This window comes from Dermacentor silvarum, chromosome 1, assembly GCF_013339745.2.
Source record: "Dermacentor silvarum isolate Dsil-2018 chromosome 1, BIME_Dsil_1.4, whole genome shotgun sequence".
NCBI lineage: Eukaryota > Metazoa > Arthropoda > Arachnida > Ixodida > Ixodidae > Dermacentor > Dermacentor silvarum.
The window spans coordinates 361,390,012-361,402,962 of NC_051154.1; positions in this window are offsets into that span (position 1 = coordinate 361,390,012).

Sequence of the window (12,951 nt, forward strand, 5' to 3'; positions counted from 1 at the left end):
ACCCGCGCCTGGGTTGATTGCACTCTGTTCTAACAGGGCGAAGCAAAAACAAAAACCAACGTCCGTTTTTCCCGCCAAAAAGCAGAACAAAGAAAACAACTACAAAAAAATCAATAATTGTAGGCTGCTAGAACAAGCGATTTTAAACGTCTTCTAAAATCCGCCTTATAGCAAGATTTTTCCATCCCAATTGAATCCTTCTCGATGTTGACTTCTTCAATCTAGATTTTTGACGGTCAAAGCGAAATATCCATGAATAAGAATGATTATATCTCTTTTGTGCTAGCTGGGTCCCTCCTTCCCATACCCCCACGGCCTTTCGCGCGACAGAAGTCGCGTTTGCTCCCTGCCGTCTGTTCGCTCTCCGTGATAGTGCACGTCCCCCGTATGCTTTCACTCGCACATACGGCACGCGGCGAAGATTTCATCGCCCTTAGACTTTATGCGGAACCTCACGGCGACGGCGACGCCGACGGCATGAAATCCGCTTGAAGTGTCCAGATTATTGCTCTCGCAATAAAGTATCTAAATGAGCGCTAACACCATACTACGACGACTTCGAGTGTATCGCCTAAGCTACAATTAGGTATGCAACAGTTGACAAGTGCGTGTCGCAAGATCTTGTTGCGAATGGTTGTAAATAACACGCTTACGATCGAACGCCAACATCTTGGCCTTCAGCAAGCTATGAGTAACCTAAATAATCCGCGCCGTCCTTACCATATGAAGTCGCGGCGCGTATCAGCTATGACGCAAAAAGGCTGGCAGAGGGCATGAACGATCGTTGAGCTGAAGGTTCGATATTGTATTACTAGCATTGAATAAAGAACCAAATTTAGAGAAGGGAAACTGTACCTTCCACAGTGGTACGAAAATAAGAAGTGGCAGCGCATGGAACTTACGTAGGCCTAAGACAGATGGCGCTGCTCAAGCAGGAAGCGGAAATGTAGTTTTATTTTTTAGAGCAAAATTCAATATGGGCGCTTTTTACCGGTAGCGTACGCTGGTACGCGCCGCGCACGGCCGGCTGGCGTTGCGGCATGCCTCATTGCTTTGGCTGCCGCGTAGTTTTTGCGTTCTAATTGCCAGGAGACCAAAGAGCCTCTACTGACGCCCATAAAAACAACCCACAAGTGAGTGAACGGAACGTGCGACTTTATTGGCAGAAGACAAGTAGTGCGCCTTCTCGTACAAGAGCAGAAATCAAAATTGCATGCCGAGGTACGCTGGAATCATTAACGCGAGCTCGTAAACGGCTCACCTTCGTCGTCGCACATGGCGGTCTGGTAACGAGCGACAACCAGCAGTGCAAGCAGATTGGACAGTGTCCCACCTGTTTGCACCGAAAATCGCCGTTGAAGATGAGCAACTTGCATTGCGAAGCAATCGGGTGACCCAGGCATCTGCTGCCGCAGCCAACACAGCAACAAGGACTACCCGGTAATTTAGCGTTACCTCATTTCTAACCTGCACGTTTCTTTGTTATTTCGGGGGCCGCGAATGTGTAGCTCACACTTTGTGCCCTTCTATCTTTCAATATTACCTTCGGCAGCCACATTTGCGGGCTTTTCAACTTCACACACGTCGGACCATGTAAGCACGTACGCTGGTCTAGCATTTGGGAAGTTACCGCAAAAACACACGAAGCGAAGAGAGACCACACGAAGCGGTACTGACTATTTATTTAATTAAACAAACGCCGAACTCAAAGATCAGACACACATGTGCACCCGAAAAGCAACAAGAAATTCAATAAAAACACAGAGCGACCTTCAACAGGGATGCGATACAAATGCTAAGATAAACGATTATAGGGTGTATGCTCTTGACGTCATCCGCGAGGAGCGCTACCGGCGTCCGCGGTTGCCACCATGTTGGCGGTCGCCGTCCGTAGGCGGCCTGGGCCCCCCTAGGTAAGGTCCCTGTATTTTCAAAGGTAGCGCAAACTCCTCCTCTCCGCGCCGTTTCCTCCTCGCCCCTCCCTCTCGGCCGCCATTAGTAAGCGAAGCGCGACCGGCCGCTATCGCCTGCTTCATTTCATATCGCATGCGACACGTTGAAGCGCCTGCTTGAAACGCCACTGTTCTGGGCGTATTTTCACAAGGCTGTTCGTACGTAAGATATCTATGTAAGATATGTAGTACCTTCAATTATTAGTAAAAATATTTGGGATTTTACATGCCAAACCACGATCTGATTATGAGGCACGCCGTAGTGGGGGACTCCGGAAAACTTCGACCACCTGGGGTTCTTTAACGTGCACCTAAATCTAAGTATACGGGTGTTTTCGCATTTCGCCCCCATCGAAATGCGGCCGCCATGGCCAGGATTCGATCCCGCGACCTCGTGCTTAGCAGTCTTTTAAATCTAAGTATACGGATGTTTTCGCATTTCGCCCCCATCGAAATGCGGCCGCCATGGCCGGGATTCGATCCCGCGACCTCGTGCTTAGCAGTCCGACACCATAGCCACTAAGCTTCAATTAGTAGAATCTGCGTCGGTCAGACGAGGAAAACAAAAGGTAGAACAAGTAAAACGCAATCCTAAGCAGGTTTTTCTACTGTTGATTGTTTCTCGGAATCGAATGGCGTTCTGTTTACCTGACGCATTTACGAAATTAAAGAGCTACATCAAACTATGCACACACAACACGGCGGAGACATTTATGTGCTAAATACCCTCACTTTGCTTTTTTATTTCCAAAATGCATATCCGCCGCTTTGCATTATACTGGGTGTTTCATTTTAGCTGCACCAAATTTTTAAAAACTGCCTGTGACAGATAGCACAATCATAATCCTTGATCTGAGCTACTCGATGAGGCGGCCATTACTTCCGCGAGAAATCGGAATGCCTAACTGAATAATTAACATAATTACGATAATTGCATTTTAAATTATTTTACGGCACGTCTTTCAATGTACGAATTACAGCCGCTGAGTTCGCAAGGCATATCCACTTGGAACGAATTCCCAGGACCGAACCAGCTTAGAGCTATTAATTTTCAAAGTGTCCGAGAAAATGCACGAGTGTTCCAGTTCACTTTGCGCTTCAATGCATAAAATAGCGTAGCCCTCAAAAAGTTAACTGGAACACCCGTACATTTCCTCGGACACTTTCAAAATTAATATCTCTAAACTGTTTCGGTCCTGGGAATTCTTTCCAAGTGGATACGCCTTGCGAACTCAGCGGCTATAATTCGTAGATTGAAAGACGTGCTGTAAAATAATTTGTTAAAAGTTAAAAATGTGAATTATGTTAATTATTCAATTAGGCATTCCGATTTCTCGTGGAAGTAATGACCGCCTCATCGAGTAGTTTATACCAAGGATAATAATTGTGCTATCTGCCACAGGCAATATTTAAAAACTTGGTGCAGCTTAAATGTAACACCCTGTATTGCAAGTTACATCGGTTTTGTGAATTGGTGTTATGTACATGCCAATTCCTTTTTATTGTGCGCATCTGATCATCACCCTCTCTTTATGCACTGCGGCAGAATAAACCCTTAAAACAACTTGTGAATACTTTTAAAGCCCCCAGTTTAGCAAACCTCCAACCTTTGCGGAATTTGTTTCAAACGACATGTGGCAACCAAATTTCGTGAAATCTATGGGCTGTGGGGTGGCTGAGAGAAAGAAACCAGACTTCTTTAATAAGCGATTCACGGGCGTTTGCAGAACTGTTCACATATGTAAGAAAATTGCGAACAGTAAAGATTCTGCTGTTATTACTGTCGGCAGTTTCAGGTACCCGGTGTCCAATACGAGCGAGCTAGAACAATCTCGCTTTCATAGGTATCGGAACCGCACGAGAAAACGCGGCCGGTAATGTCACGCTGCTTTTTTTTTCCTTCAAACTAAGCGTCAGTATCAAGCCTCTGTTAACCTGAAAGGCTTCGAGGAGCACGCATACACAAAAGGGTTGAGTAGCGATCGACCTCGCAAAGTCTCCCTTGGTGGCAACCAAATTTGTTTCTTCCGAGACGGTGGAGCCATATCGCTCGTCGTTTGAGGTTTCGTTGGCCACGAGGAAGCGCAAAAAGCTTGCCCCCCTTGGCAATGCTATTCGAACATCCAACAGCACAGCAAGTCGGCATCGTGCTGCAGCTGAGGGCGTATTCAAAAATGCAAAAAGCCTACGCTCACGCACAGCGCACATGTGTCCCGGTGTTTCTACGCTCACGAATGGTGCCGTTTTCCCGCGAAAACCAAAGCCACGTGGGATCATCGGAGGCTATTCGTCACGCGTCAAGCCTCGTCCAATGGGAGAGCGGAAAACGGCGAATAATTCAGGAGAGGGGTAGAGGGCGGGGAGGATATTATCTTTTCCAATTTTAACAATGGTTTGCGCTACCTTTGGAACATACAGGGACCTTAGGCTATAGGCGCTGGCAGTCGCGCAACGGACAATTCAGCAGAAGGTTGTACTTCAGTATTCATAGTGAATTGGTGTGTTCGGTGACTATAATGCACTGAAGTGCATACGCACCCGGTTTAGATAAACCTGAGCGATTAAGCTACGAAGAAAAGTTCGCTTGTGCGGCGGCGTCGACCCACTTGAGCTGAAAGACGCTTTCAGCGCGTTGTCGGGCTGCTGCATCGCGTGGATTTCCCCGACATCAAGGACTATATTGTGCAGGGAACAAGTTTTGTGTCGCGCGAGCAACTAAAATCATACAAATCCATGGAAGGCCATAATTATTTGATGAGCGGTTGGGTGCAGCAGCCGTTCGTCAAATTGTTGTTGTCGTTGGTGAGCAAGCGTCCGTCGTTTATTTTTGTTCACGTTTTTTTTTTTTCTTTTTTAGTGAAATAGCCGTGTGAATTGTGTGTGAATCCCATAACCACGGTAATGGGATGTCGCGGTCGCAGAGGGATTACATGCAGCAGTTGCCAGCGGTTGTTTTCAAATGGTTTTTTAGACCTGCACAACCGCTGCGTGCCGTGCATGTGTTTTAGAGCTGGTTAGAGACGCGCGGTTTTCGAAGGAAACAAGTATATTGTATTTGTAACTTCGTTACTATTTAATGACCGTCAGCATTCACGTAGTCCCGTAAATGCCATTCAATGACATCGTAGAAATTAGCGTTAACATTGTTTTATTTTGAATAGTAGTAAGTGCTCCAACTTGATCTGCAGCCACCACAATTTTCAAATTGAATTCAAAATTTTAGATCTCGACGCTTAAACTGTTTGTTTGTACTCGTAGCTTCGTTATTCATAGTCATTCAATGAAAAGCTGCTTGCACCGTGGCTTCTCATAAAAGAAGACGGCGACACCGCGCAGTTCACCATTATGCCGCTGCTGCGTTGGCGTACAATCGTGCGCGTAGAGTCTCTCTGTGCACGCAGATACACTAATTCAAGTACTTTCTACGTAATCAAGACGCACTCACGGCTCCGAGCACAAAACACTGCTGTGTGCGAACTCCCCACGACGGCTTGGACGATAGCGATCTCCAATATTTCCGCGACGCACGGACCAACTGACGACCATAAACATGGCGCGGCTCCCCGGCGATGCTGTCGCCACCTCGCGGGTCAAGGTTCAGGGCATACACCATATAGACACTGAGGCACCTAACATGTCTGTACCACGTGGAAAGAAACAAAAGTTCCATGCTATCAATGACAAATGATGAGTTTTAAGCACAAGGTCACTAATTCACACAAGGTCAAATGCATGAATAGCCTCTCAACATTACATCCTGGTTGGAAACAATCACTCCAAGAAAGAATAGCTGCTGTATGACTAGCTTTACAAAAGCGCTGAAAGAAATGGTTAGCATAAAAAAGTTGTGCAAAAAGGAAAAAAAGTTACTGAAGCACTTGTGCGCCGTCGACACATATAAATGAATCCGTTTCTCTGAAGACATCACTGGTAGCGTAAGAGCTGAAAGTGCTACATAGCTAGACTGCCAAGAACACTAAATGATAGACTGCAAGCAAAATTCACAAGCTGTGATGTAGAATTTCCCCGCAAAACCGAAAACAAAACTGGGTTACCCATTTTGTTTCTGGATTGCTTCGAAAACTTTTGAATTACGTTAACTCTGGTTGATTACATTTTTTTTAATTCGACCCTGACGTAATGTTTCAGCCGGCGCCCATTCTATAGAACAAACTTCCGTTATTTTATTCCTAAAATCGGCCTTCGCCGGATAATTCGAACTCAACCCGTCAGCACGCATGTGCCTGACCGCTATATTCACCCAAATATTTACCTCTTTAGTGGCAGAGTTTGTCTTGGCTGAGTTTGGGGGAGAGTTAATGCATGAACACACGTCCTTAATTAATTATGGGGTTTTACGTGCCAAAACCAGTACTGATTATGAGGCACGCCGTAGTGGGCGACTCCGGAAATTTGGACCACCTGGGGTTCTTTAACGTGCACCTAAATCTAAGTACACGGGTGTTTTCGCTTTCGCCCCCATCGCAATGCGGCCGCCGTGACCGGGATTCGATCCCGCGACCTCGTGCTCAGCAGCCCAACACCATAGCCACTGAGCAACCACGGCGGGTTGAACACACGTCCTCTCCCGTCGAAAACGCCTATTTTCGACGGAAGATTTTCAAACAATAACCATAGGTCACCATGTCTGATTTCGGTTTTACCCGAAATCAGACCCAAAAAATTACTCGAAAGTACCCGGAAAATTGGACTGAAAACTGCCTGTGCGGTTCAATCAGGTAAGAAACCAAAATCGCCTTCACGGCGTTTGTATGCTTTACGGCATAGCATGTGTGTATTGCGGCAAAGCTACAATAGGACACCGGTTGCCATTATGCAACACATAATTTTATTACTAAAAAAAACACCGCATATCCACGGGGTGAATGATCATGAGTGGGCGAAGCTCCGGAGGGAATCATCGGTAAACCGTGAATCTTCCTTGTAATTCGCCCAGTCTCGCCGCACTAAATCGAACGATTGACTTCCACCAACGACACGCGCCATATCTGATGTCATTCCTATTTTATAACAGCACCCTTCATTGTAATTGCACCATCTCCCGCTTAAGGAGACGCTAGCACAAACGCGTTAGAAACGTGCAGTACTCTCTAGTAAGGGGGATAGGCCACAGCGTCTTACGCAGCCGTTTACACATGCCGGAACGTGCACCGCGTTTGCCGACGCCATCACATGACTGCTGAGAGAGTATAACCCCCGTATTCATAAACGCTCCTCGACCTGAACTTGACTTGCCACCGCCTTCAACGCGTTTCGAACGTGCTGCCCAAGGCGGTGGCAAGTCAAGTTCAAGTCGAGGAGCGTTTATGAATACGGCGATAAGGCGGAGAGGCCACAGCGTCTTACACCAGCTTCTTACACGGGCCGTAACGCGCTAGCACAAACGCGTTAGAAACACGCAGTCTTTCATTAATGTTGGGTATTTATTGTCATCGTGGTGCGTGTGTCCATCTGCGCTTCGTGGCGTAGTGGTTAGCGCTGCGCGTTCGGAAGCGAGGGGTCCCTGGTTCGATTCCGCGCTACGGACACAACTTTCGGAATTTTTTTTCATAAAAGTAGACGTGGCTACCTACTACTACTACATACTACAGAGGGGGGACAGACCCACACCCTAAGGAGCTTCGCCCCTAAAACTCCGGTGCGCATTAGATTTCTACAGTGTTTCGGACCTCTAATGTTATTTGTGTTTGTTATCTTCTTTGGACATATAGAAAGTGTGCGCCCGTTTAATTCAAGGGCGTGTTAGAATCGGACGAATCCTGGCAAATGAATCAGTGGTGCGTTTTGAAGTTTATTTTTTGTCTTACATAATTTGATCAACCGGAGAATTCAGTCAATTTTGGCGGTTCCGTCGAGGTAAAATACACGGAAGTCGACTATTTTGCTTAGCCGATGGAGCACAGAAACTAGGCGTAACAGTCAACCATACTGCATGTTGCGCTGCTAAGCACGAGGTCGCAGGATGAAATCTTGGCCGTGGCGGCCGCATTTAGAGGGGGGCGAAATGCAAAAACGCCTGTGCCCCGCGCCTTGGGGGCGCCTTAAAGAAACCTAGATTGTCAAAATTAATCCGGACTACCCACTATGGCGTGCCTCATAATCAAGTTGTGGTTTTCGCCCGTAAAACTCCAGAATTCAGTTGCAGTAGCTTTGTTGCACTAGAAAATAATGAGAAAAAAGATAAAGTCAAAGTGGATGGAGATAACTTGTCGCTGGTGGGAGTGATACGCATGCGTCATGCTGCGGCTGTGAGTTATTCTCCCACTCGCGACAGATCATGGTTTCGACAGAGCAGATCGTGGTTTTGGCCCGTAAAGCCCCATAATTTAATTAATTTAACCATACTGTACTGTAGACCCTCGTTGATCTGATCCTGTTTCATACCATCTCCCGGCGCCAACGTTTGCGATCAAGAACACAAAAAAGACCCAATGCTGTTACGATTCTTTTTTACCGGATCGAGAGCAGTAGGTGCCTGCCATTGTGGCTTTCCCGCATTACCCGCCCGTGTCACATGAAAATGCCAGCACGCGCCCAGTTCCCTAATCCGGCACCAGCACATCTCCTCACGGGTTATCACACGTTGAATTCACAGCTATCGTCGCCAAACCCATTGCTATAAGCATCTTCACTTATTCGTTTCACAGCACTTGTGGTGTAGTGCCGTTAGAAGCACACCACACTACATGCACGCTTTTAATAGGCGATAACAAAAACACTCCGTTTGCTGCCGCAGGTGGCGCGAAGTGGGTGTCATATTTCGCTCTGGTGGCATCATATTTCAGCGTCGTCCGCGAGCTCCGTTTCCTGTAGCTCTCTTAAAACACTACGCAGTAGGAAAACAACAAAGCGCGCCTCGAGTCGATCCAGCCCCAGCACCTAGACGCATGTAGCCGTATCGAGCCACAATGATTCTTGCGGAGTAGGCACGTTAAATCTTTCTGCCAAAGTGGCCCCGTGTGAAGAAGCTGTTGACCCAGGCTGAATTCGAGCAGCGTAAGCTTGCTGAAGCCGCAAGAATGACAATGCGTGTCTTGGGCAGCTCAGGCCCCACCATCTGGGCGTGCATCGGCATCTCATGGTGCAACAATCTGTGCAACATTTTGCATTACGTAGGTTTTAACTACATTTTAGTCTTCCAAATTCATTAGTTACCTTGGGTCGTACACTTTCCTAGTTGGTAAGATTTCTTTTTTTCCCAATACGTATGAATGAGGTTTTATTGTACTTAGTCAGGCACACCTCAAAGACCACATAGGCTCCTTCAAAGCCAGAACATTTCTAAATCTAGCTTAAATTGTCATTTTCAATTGCTGAGGGTTCTATGGAGACTCTGCTGGCACTGGCCTTCACAAACATCGAGAGCGTGCGCGCTTTGTTTTGTGGGAAGTCAGTAACAGCACGTGTAACATTATATTGTGTGTTTCTGCAACATTGTTCACCTAACATACAAGCGACTGCTGCCATTGATAGTTCCGTTATTTCTCTTTTTATTGCGATAGCAATTATATGGACACTTCAACCGGATTTCTGCCGTCGGCGTCACCGTCGTTGTCGCCGTCGTCATCGCCGTGAGGTTCCGTATAGATAAAATCTTCGCCGCGCGCCGTATGCCCGAGCGGAAGCGTGCGGGGACGCGCGCTATCACGGAGAGCGAACGCACTCATCTCCCTCGCGCAAGCAAGGAAGCAGGAAGCCAGCGCCGGAGGGAGCGGGGGGCGGGGGGGGGGCGCACTTCTACTCTGCCAACAACCGCGCTCGTCGCTCGTCCGCACCGTCTCTTATCTGCACACGGCTCTGACCTTTATGCGCCGTGCATTCGCGGCTCAGTTTCCGTTGAAGCGATAGACCGCACGTACAGCGGTGAGCACTGTTAGGGTGAACACGCGAGCGCGTGGCCGACGGCACTGTCAGCGCCCCGTTACGGTCATCACTGGAAACATTGCGCATGCGCATCACGCCTTCCGCGAAATAATTGTTCCACCGCGCGCATGACGTCATGAATGCACTTGCTCGTCGTCTGCTAGCCGCATTTTTGTTTTCTAAGCCCATGCATCCTGCATTTTAAGATTTCTTTAAACATCTGTGCTTGAACAGAACAAGACAAAAAAACTTGTATATCTATGGGGGCGTGTCTATTCGTTCCCTTCAATGTTGTTGTGCATGCAACGCCGTATATAAAACAACCAAACATCTTTCGCAGCCGTTCATTCTGTCGCCAGATCGTATTATGGCTAGGGTTCCCGATGATGAACGGCGCTCAATTGTCGATCTTTCCCTGAAAGGTTATTCCCAGCGGTATATTGGCGCTTTAGTTAATAGGCCCCTGAAGACTGTGAACAGGATAATTCAAGCCTACAAGTATGAAGGTCGCATTCAGGATGCACCCCGCGCGCCCCGCCCTAAAGCTACCACAGACGATGAAGACGCCCTCATAGTTGCAGCTGCTGTTCGTAACCCTTTCTTGCCAGCCCCAGCAATACGCGAGGACTTGGATTTGGACGTTTCGGACACCACTGTTCGACGTCGCCTGCGTACTGCGGGCCTTCGCAGTCGCGTCGCAGCGCAGAAGCCACTACTAACGGCGGCAAACAAGGACGCACGACGGCAGTTCGCTGAGCTGCACGAAGCATGGACATCAGAAGAGTGGGGTCACGTCATCTTTTCGGATGAGTCGACGTTTTCGACGCGACAAGACCAAAGATTGCGTGTTTGGAGACTACCAGGCACACGGTGAGGCCAACTTCCTGCTTTGAAAAGCAATTGTTTTAGTTAACGTCACAATGCCACGCAGGAACGACCCGGACAACGTGCAAGGTGTTTCTGCCAGTGGGAGATCGAGTGTGAACGTGTGGGGTGCTGTTTCAAGATATGGTTTAGGGCCCCTGCAACGTATACGTGGACACTTATCGTCGGAACAATACTGCAGCATTTTGAACAATGTGCTGTTGCCATATGCGAGCAGTTTATTCCCAGACGGTGATTACCAGTTCCAACAGGACCGGTCACCGATACACACGGCGCGGGCTGTCAAGGAGTTCCAGGCGGAGCAGCACATGCAGCTACTGGAATGGCCTCCGAAAGGAGCGGACCTGAATGTGATAGAAAACGTGTGGGGCCGTCTGAAAGCTTCTTTGGCAAGGAAGCCCCTTTATTCCGCGACTTCGGACCAGTTGTGGGCGCAAGTCAGCAACGAGTGGGAAAGGCTGAAAGCCGATCGGGAATATGTTCGATCACTTTACGACTCGTTACCGTCCAGAATAGCTGCAGTCGTTGCTGTAAGTGGTCACATGACTCGCTATTAGATTTGCTCATGTTTTTATATTTGTTCTCATGGTCTTGTTTAACTTGAATTGCAAAAGTGCAATTTTCTTGAATAAAAAGTTTAATAATTATCCCTCTTACACTCACTTTTTTCCTTCACGCGCCAATCTTCAATCCAGATGGACCTTGAAATGCAGAAGGTATCAGCTCAGCGAACAAAAAATGCGGCTAGCAGACGACGAACAAGCGTATCGATGACGTGATGCGCGCGGTGGAAAGAGTGTTTCGCAAAGCACATGCTGCGCATGTGCAATGTTTCCAACGATGGCTGTTAGGCGGCGCTGATAGTGCCGTCGGCCACGCGCTCGCGTGTTCACCCTAACAGTGCTCACCGCTGTACCTTCGCCCGCTGCTGCGGCGTATGCTTGCTGCCAGCGTTTTGACAGTCGTTGTCTGCAGTCATTCAGTGTGATCTATTCGTGTTTGTTTGTGCGCGCTCACACCACGCTTGTTCATTCACTTAGTACTAGTCGGGCGACATTTTCCAACGCACGCTACACATGCAATGCTGCCCGTATCGGCAGTGCAGCACTACAGGTGTGTCCCTTCGCACGCGCTGCCCAGGGGAAGCGCTTCTCATCAACACCACCGTTTCACACGCGTCTTCTCGTGGTCATCGAGTCTGTCTTCATGTCGGTCTACTTACGCCGCAGCACACCTGCTTACTTAATCAGCTCATGTTTACTACAAATCATATTGCTGCCAAAGCCGCTCACCTTACTTCGTATGACATTGCTGTGTTGCTATCGCATTCATTGCTTCGCCCTTAGGGCGAAACTGTGACATTTTTATCTAGGACTTGAGCACAAAACCAGCGCCTGCAGGAGCAAGTATATTCCTTTTAAGATGGTTCAGAGAAGGCTACGACACGGTCATCAGGAAGAATATCTCGCTGCAGGCTGAGGCATGTCAGGTGTTGTTTCTAAGCATATTTCTGTATTACCCTGTTCTACATGTGGTTTGTTTTTGCAAAGATGTCGGGGCTATATGCAAATTTCGCCTTGAAGTGCAGCTTCAAAGCAGCAAAATTTTTAACTTTGAAGTATGGCTTCATAGCAGGAAGTTTTACACTGCAGTGAAGCCATACTTTCAAACTGCGCCGCTTAACGCAGTGCAGTACAAAAGTCGTCCATTCAAAGAGCTTCCTTTAATTCAAACTCCATTTACTATAAAAAAGTTTTCTGAGCCGCTCTATGGCAAGAGTTATCAAGATTCGACTGTATAACTACAGCCTGTAAATGTGACGTTACATCAAATCGTGCATTATTGGTGTGCTTTTGTGCTTCCAGTATGTGACACACTATTTTCGTTATGATCGCAAGTGATGCGCTGTGGCTACTGGCCACAAATATAGGTGTCGCACCGCTCATTTGGTCCTAAGTAGATTTAGATCTGCTATGCCTTCCATGAAACAATTGTCATTTTTGCTACCTGAAGGTATAGGACCTAACGATGGAATTACGTGACGCACCTTTCTTTCACCTGTGACACACTATTTCTTGGTCTGAATTGGGCTCTGTAAGAGATGTTTTCGTAGCGCTGCCTGCTATGTACGTAATGTAATATAGTTTCCTGTTCTGTATGCTCCGACTGAGAAGGCAAGGTTTTCCTCACTGATAAGTTCTCGCTATGGGGACTTGTGCCGCAGGGTGAG